Here is an 8,437-nt window from a genome sequence, read left to right on the forward strand (position 1 = left end):
AAGAAGCAGGATTTAAATGTTAAGTGTTACATTCGACTAAAAAATAAGAATTTATAAGTATAGATTTTAAATTTCTATTGTCTAGTTATATTGAGCTGTTCTTGAAAGCTACAATGGTATCCAAAGTTAACTTAATACCTTATCAACAATATTCCAGTTGTTCATGTCGAATACAAAGGGGACGATGTACTTAGATATTTTGAAGGGATATATATTTTCTTGACCACTACTTGAATACACCCTTCCAGGAAGATGCACTGAATATAGAGTCATGTTCCGAAAAGAATATTGTATTAGAGATTGACCTATAGGTTAATCAGGTTTTATTAGCATAGGGTATACGTACATTTGGTACTTGGTAAATGTGGGTTTAAGTATGCAAACCAAACGCTTAAATGTAACTGAACAGCTTTTAAACGTCGGTATGAAGAACTACCACACATTAGCAGCTTTGGAATTAATCAATTGTATTCACTAATACATCTTTCGACATCTTCGTTAATATACCACGTGAATTGAACCATTAGATCGTATACATGCACTTAGTTAGTTAGTTCTTTGAATTAGTTACTGAAGATTGCAGAAATCTTCTGTTATATTAGGATTCTTTTTCGGGTTTTGTTTTTTGAATTACAAAATCTAAGACTCTCCCTACTCTCTTCCACGAAATCTTGGCTTTTAATACTGTGTAGGCCGCTTCGTGTATTGTGTAGATTTTAGATTTTGCTTAAAAATCGTTATTGCCATCATCACTGTATTATCGATCGGTAAAACATTTATGTCTGCATCTGTTATTATTGTAGATCTACATGTACACTTGATCAAATATAATATTTCAATTTTATCTAGCTCTGCTGTTTCTACACATACAATAGTAATGGAGTCACGGGCGAGGTGGGTTATGCTTGCTCTTTCTGGAACACCTCGTATCATTTTCCAAGCAACCGGATTTGCACTCGAGATTCCTTTTTTTTTATCAAAATATTTGACTAAACTATTTAAGGTTTTAAGCAATTTTGACAAACGTTCTATTCATCGGATCAACCAGATCGAAACCGATTTTACTTTTTTTTTTACAATTTTCAAGAATATAGTTTCTAACAGGTTTATGAAACTATCCAAACCACGCAGGGGAAGTGTTTTCTATTTTACGATGCATACTAGTTGTCGGTCATTTTGGTCTGTAAACCCCGTGTGAATCACGAGGGTGGCTTATAGGCAAGGCGCTTGCGCTTGTTTGCTAACCAGGACTCTGTTTCGCGAAATTGTAACTAAGATAAAATCCAAATTTTAGTAATTTGATTGGATAATATTAGACTGATTTTAGGGCTTAGCCAATCAAAATTGAAGTATCTACTAAAATTTGGATTTTATCTTTACTTAAGATTTCGAGAAACAAGGCCCAGGACGTCCAGAGGTTGATTCCTTCTTACCAGGACGGAGAGTCCGTCAATAAACAGTGTCAAATCCTTCAGGTGGAACGACAAACCGAGTGAGGTCTCGCGTACAAGTAAGATAATCCTAGCTGTCCGGGCAAATTTTCTCGATTTTCTCAAATAGCACAACACTGCATCGCGAATGACCGTCGTCATTAGTTGGGCGGGTGCAGAAATGTAGGACGTTCCTGTTTCATTTCAGGTTTATCACGCCAACTACAATACAATTGTTTTATAATCCGTTTGTAAACTCCGATTTGAACACAGCACCAGTTACAGTGTATTGAATAGGGGGGGGGGGGATTACATATAAGATCATACGTATTCTTAAATGTGACGCAGGATGTACAAATATATGAATTTATAACTTGTGAACTAATTTAATTGTTCTTCTTACAGTTCTTAAAGCCGTTCCAACAACGTGTGAATGTAAGGCTGAGACGTATTTGTACTGTAGAAATCAAAAGTTAACCACCGTGCCAGTTAATATCTCGTCCCACGTCACTGTACTGTAAGTTTCTTTTATAAGTTTATTAGGCGTGACTTAAAGACCGTTGTCGTCAATGATGCAGGAGGGGTCGTCTTGCAAGGAAAACGTGTCTAGTCGTTCGGAATGAATGAAAACCCGATGCCCCGTGTTCTCGTTGGCGGTGTGGGTGGCGTTTTTAAAACTTTTGGTTGACATTTAAGGATTTCTTTTTTATGGTTTTTATTATGAGTCTTTGATTTAATTTTCTAGGGCTAAGAAATATACATTTAGCTGACCTACTTAACCTAGAATAACCATATCTTTAATATTTTTGAACTCTTCCCTTTACACATGGTTTTATATTACTGTTCATTTCCGCGACCGCACCAGACAGCTTTCTTTATATATTTTTTAATATTCTAACATGCAATAAATGGTCTAATCCAATTATACATATTACATGGCAGATGATGTTTTTACGTCGACTTCCCTACCAGGCTGCTTTCAAAGATATATACATTCTAGTTATTGCAGTTTTAGAGATGACGTGGGCAAAATTATGGTCAATATATAGAATAACACACTTATTGGAATTCTTTCCGTAATATATTTTAATATATTTTTTTAGAGATTTATCTGGAAACGCCATTAACACGATATCAAGAGCTGATTTTCATCATTTGACGGAACTCAGAGAATTGTAAGTTGGGTCACCTTAACCTATTTAAAAACAAAAACTGGGGGATATTGTCTTACGTTCGTCACTCTCTTGCCGCGGGTGGGTATACCTTGTCACGTTTGTCACCCGCCTGTCGCATCATGCCATGTTTTAAATCCACGGTTATCAAAGCAGAATAAACATTCCATAAGTCATGTTAAATGGTGACGCATATTCTTATCTGGAGAGCATGCGCAATAAATACTACCGGTGTAGACTGGAATAACCAGATGCAAGAAATTGCCATTCGATTGAGACATCTCGCATATTTCGCCGAATACAAGGACAGCTGCATAGTCATTCGGATGAGACGAAAAACCAAGGTCCCGTGTACACATTGGCGTGCACGTAAAAGATCCCTTGACAGTTGGAATTCGTTATAAGAGTAGGCCGTAGTGCCGCTGTCCGGGAAAAATTTCCCACATAGCACACTGTATGGCTTATGCCTGTCTTCATTAGCCCAGTTCGGAGCAAAACAGTAGGACGTTAAACCCCATTTCATTTCATTTCGCCGAATATAACTGATTTGAAATTAAAGAAAAAACGGAAACGATTGAATGTAATTCATATTACATTATTATATGCGTTGCTACCCATTTGTGTCAATTTCTAGGTCGCTAATATTAGCGATTTAGCTCCTTTAAGAACGAAAACAATTAAATACCTTTATATATGCAGTAGTACTTCCAGTGCAAAGCCAATTTAATGTAAAGTTCCGCTGAGATTCCAATACGACAATGATAAATTCAAAGTTACAAAGAGTAGAAAACGGTTGAGGAAAGAGGCGCGACCAAGATGGCACTCTGTATCTGAGAAACAAGTATGATCAATGACAACCTATCTTTCGTCTGGTATTTTGAAATAAAGATTCTTTGTTTAATCATTATTGAGAACATTTTTTACTGTATTTTGCTTTAATATTTGTTTATTTATATTTTCAGACTCATTCTTCATTCTGCTTTGAACAACATACAGCCCAAAACTTTTGCTAACTCTAAAAAGATCTTGAAGATGTAAGCATTATTATAGCATATAACATGGCACACGCGATACAAAAATAATTACCCAGGAATCACTACAATGTGTCAGTTGTTATTATAAAGAAAGCTGTAAAGAGCCATATTTTTTTTACTTTCTTCAATCAAAAGAAAAGGGGCAATTATAAAACAACCCGGCCATGTGCAAGATATCATATTCTAACAATATAGTTTCGGTACTCATAGAATTGACTTAAATCAATGGCTTCACGTAACACATTTTCATGCATCTTGCTTTTTTAGATACCTGACAGATAATAAAGTAACAGATTTAACAGAAGATGTGTTTCCAGGAGATAATATCATAGAAGAAGTGTAAGTTAACAATTAAGAAAATTAATTTCATTGCCTAATTTACAATATGACGTCAATTAATACAACGTTTACAAGATGTCAGTAATATGACCATCGTTTCGGTTTAATTTGAATGCATTAAGTTTTTGACAAAACAGCTTAATTTTTTGTGTTAGTTTTGAGGTTTATGCAAAAGTTAAGAGTACAGTTCTTTAAACATTACTACGCTTACTATGCTAAAGTGGTCTTTTTGATTACTCATGATCCGGTTCCAACGTCGTCTTAGAGGTAAAACACACCCTGCTAATGTTTTTATTATGGATCGTATATTGTTTCAAGGCTTTAACTTGCAATTCCTCAGCTTATGCCACGCGAATTGAATGGACTATACATTACCAAAAACCCCATTGAAGCCCGTTTGAATGATGCATAATCGTGACCCGGGATCAGAGTACAACAAAGAGGTTGGAGAAGCCGGTGACCAGGACAGTGCCACACTACATGTAAGCATGGGCGTATTAGTCCCCGACCAGGTTTCATAGAAGCAGTGGGTAAACATATTACAGACTGTTTGGATAAGTCTGCAAGCAAATCTAATGAACTAATTTAATTGTTATCAAGTGTGGCAGATGATTGTTTTTGCTTAAGGAATATGGGGTTTTATCTGTTTAAATATGCTGGCATGTAATGTGAATGTATATCATCATCACATTCTCCGTTCATTTATTCCATGTGAATATTCTGCTGAACAGTTGTCAGATGTTGATTATTACTTGTGTAGCGATACATGATCAAGTTCTCAATGAACTTCTTGGAGACGTCTTGGGATTGTTCACTGGTATATAATGTTAGAAGCTTTTAATGGGCATTTTAATGGCAGGTACAAACACTGGCTTTGGAATTAACTTTTCGTTTACATTTTGACTGATGTAGCTTATGAATTTGAGAGTTCTTTTTGGAATTCTTAACAATTGCTCCATTGGATTTCTTGACATTGATTTTAAACACAGCAAGGTAACGACGTGTTTCTACTATAATCATGTATTTGTGTTTGTCTAGTTCTGCTACCCTTTGTTTTACTGATTACGGGTGGTCTAGAAAGTAAGGTTAGTTGGATAAGGGGATTTCTTGGAAATTAGTCATTTATAAAATTCGGTTACCTTCTATTTCACTTCAATCTCTTGCTTTATTAGATCTGACAAGACAGTCCCCCCCCCCCCCCCGCGCCACCCTTCCATCAGTCCCCTAATTTCCCCGTTTAAATGTTTGAATTTATTTAATTGGAGTTCTTTTTCTACACAGTCGAATGAGTCATAACAGACTGGAAATTATAAAACCTGAATATTTTCAACGTCTTCATCTTCTCAAAACATTGTAAGTATGCAAGATCACAGATAGCTGTACTTTAAATATTCCATATCTTGCCCAATATACATCTCGGTTTGATGTGTTTGTTCAATTTAGGCTGTTAGCTCCAAATGGGTGGTTGAAATTTGACTTTTTTCGGGCAATCAGGCAGCTTCGGCCCTTGTTTTAGGTAATAAAGACACGTAAATGGCCATTGCCTATATTAAAGGACTGAAAAAATGTTTGCAATGAGGAATGAATAACTCTCCCCGTGTTGGGGTTAAAACCTTAGTTTTCTATTTTTTTATTTATAGTTCAATCATGTCAATTCTGTATAAAACAAATAGCGTCATTTATTCTTCACAAACGATCATAATATATTAGATCATGGAACTATGCTAATTACTTAAACATTTTGTTCTTAGATACCTCGATGGAAATATGATAAAAAATATCATGCCTGGCTCATTCAGTAGAAATATACGTCTTCAGGAACTGTAAGTATAGGAACCGACTTTATAACGACACCGCCATTTTTATGACTTATATAATTTATAAAATAATAGCAGATCTCTTTGTGGGCGTCCCTATCATGTTTCAAAATTGTGTCTCTAAACCTTTGTAGCTATATTAATAAACAAAATGCTGCATTGTGTGTGCCATTTGTAAATCATATTAATATTATGTATTGTGTTACAGGATATTGGACAGAAATAATCTTGATAAAATCGACAGACATTTTTTTGCAAACCTCAGTGAGCTACGAAAATTGTAAGTACAATAATCACTTTTACCGACACAACACACTAATTCCAAAGTGTTTTATCCATATTATAAATACACAGTGCAAATCCCATGAGTTAAAAATTTCATTGGCCCCTGAGTTTGTGTTGTTTTGTGAAAAAATGTCTATACTTATTTACTCTAATAAAACTATGCATTCTTTAAGTCATATCGCTTGTGTCGTTCACGAGTGATTGGTGGTGTTAACGGAGCAAGATTGGAGCCGCACTGTAGAATAAATAATATGCATTTATTTGTCTCCATCCGTAAACAAATGTTTCGGTCGTCTCATGATGATCAATGTGTTTTGTGTATTGCGTATACAGTGATCTAATTAATACACCTTTGAGATGTTTGTCGTTCGGACATCGTACTACTAACCATGAAACGCAATTCAGAATGATACTATAGACTCGGCCCTACGTCACAAGAGAGCTGGGTATACAAGTAGGTTAATGTTTTTATCCCCAAACAACAATTATTTCAAAAAATCAAATATCAAAAGAATAGAGAAACATATTTAAGTGTAATTATTTTTATACCCCACATTTTCATGTGGACGTATTTTGTCGTCGCCCCTGTCCGCCCGGACGTCCGGCCGTCCGTCCGTCCGTCCATCCGTGGACACTTTACAGGTCACAATTCGTATCCGATTTTGACGAAACTTGAAATATAGGTTTATCTCCAAAAGATCTGGGTTGTTTTCGATATTGGCATGTATCGGGTCGAAAATACATGGATTATGGCCCCTGAGTGTAGGAAAAATCACGTTTTTAACTTGTGGACACTCTAGAGGTCACAATTTTCATCTAATTTTGATGAAACTTTAAATGCATGTTTATAACCCACAGATCTTGGTTCCGTTCGATATTTGCGCATATCTGATCGTAACGTCCTGAATTATGTCCCTTGATTGTATGAAAAATCGGGTTTTAAGCTTGTGGTTCCTCTAGAGGTAACACTTTTTTTTATCCAATTTAAAAAAAACGTTTGAATATATCACCGTTACACCCTAATGGTGGTTGAGTTTGAATTTCGTGAAAATCGGACCAAAACTGCAGGACAAAATGGCCGCACCTCGTACGCTAATAGTGTAAAAATATGGTATATCAAGGTTGTGGACCCTCTAATTATAGGTCACAATTTTTATCCGATTTTGATGAAACTTGAAATTTATGTTCATAACCCAAAGATCACGGTTCCTTTCAATATTCGCGCATATGGGACCATATCTTCCCGGATTATGGCCCCTGATTGTACAAAAAAATCACATTATCTTTTTAGCTCGTTCTCTGTCCATCTCTTGCAAAATGTGGGCGTATCTTGCATGACAACCGCTTGTTTTGTTCAGATATTAATAATCCAAAATATAGAGAAACACATTTAAAGATGGGCTCCCGCGTACAATCTGGGTGATTTAATGGTATATATGGACTAAAAACATATTAAAACTAATTAATTTGTCATAATTTTGCTTCAAATCCTTCTCAAACATTGTTATTGCGAAGGAATGTCCTGGTATAAAAATTCGATCAAACCAGGTCATGTTTACGTCACGTGACTTACCTCTCTTGGAAGTCAGAGGAGAATTCATTGCATACATAAGACGATGTTGCCTCAGAAAGTGTTGTACGTCTAAATCTTCATAAAGTTTATCAACTTGTACATCAAGCGCTCAATGTTCTCGTGTGACCTTTGACATCACGTTTGCAGAAATTCCTAATCGTCGGGCTGTTGATTAGGGGAATCCTTACATTTTTTGTCCTGTATACGCTCCATGAGTGTTTTTCGGGGAATCCAGTATTTTTCTAGTAAGATTGGATATCTCTACTTTCCATATATACCAAAATTACCATACTTTTATTGGAAATAACCACCCGATAAATACTTTTCTGGGAACCCATCTTTAAGTGTAATTATTATTATTTCCTTTTTTTCTGTTCAGATATTAATAATTATAAGTTTACATATTAATAATTATTACAAGTTTAGCGATTAATAATTACACGTTCAGAAATAAACAATTACACGTTTAGGGATTAATAATTACATGTTTAAATATTAATAATAAAACGTTTTAGCCGCGTGTCTATATATCGTCTACACTCCCCTGCTTGGGCAGAACTTATTTTTTCCTCCTACATATATCGAAATAAGGTCCAACAAACAAACGTGCGGAGCATTGTCGCCGTCCTTAATCCATTCTAGTCTAATCCTATACATGTAGGGGGGTTGGATTGCGGAATGGTTAGCACGTGCGTGCTGTATCATGAGGCCTGTCATTGAGTCAACTGGCGTAGTTCCAATCCCCGGTTGTACGTGACAAGGAGTAGGGTCGCCTGTCCAATCTCGT

Source organism: Patella vulgata, chromosome 2 (genome assembly GCF_932274485.2).
Source record: "Patella vulgata chromosome 2, xgPatVulg1.2, whole genome shotgun sequence".
NCBI lineage: Eukaryota > Metazoa > Mollusca > Gastropoda > Patellidae > Patella > Patella vulgata.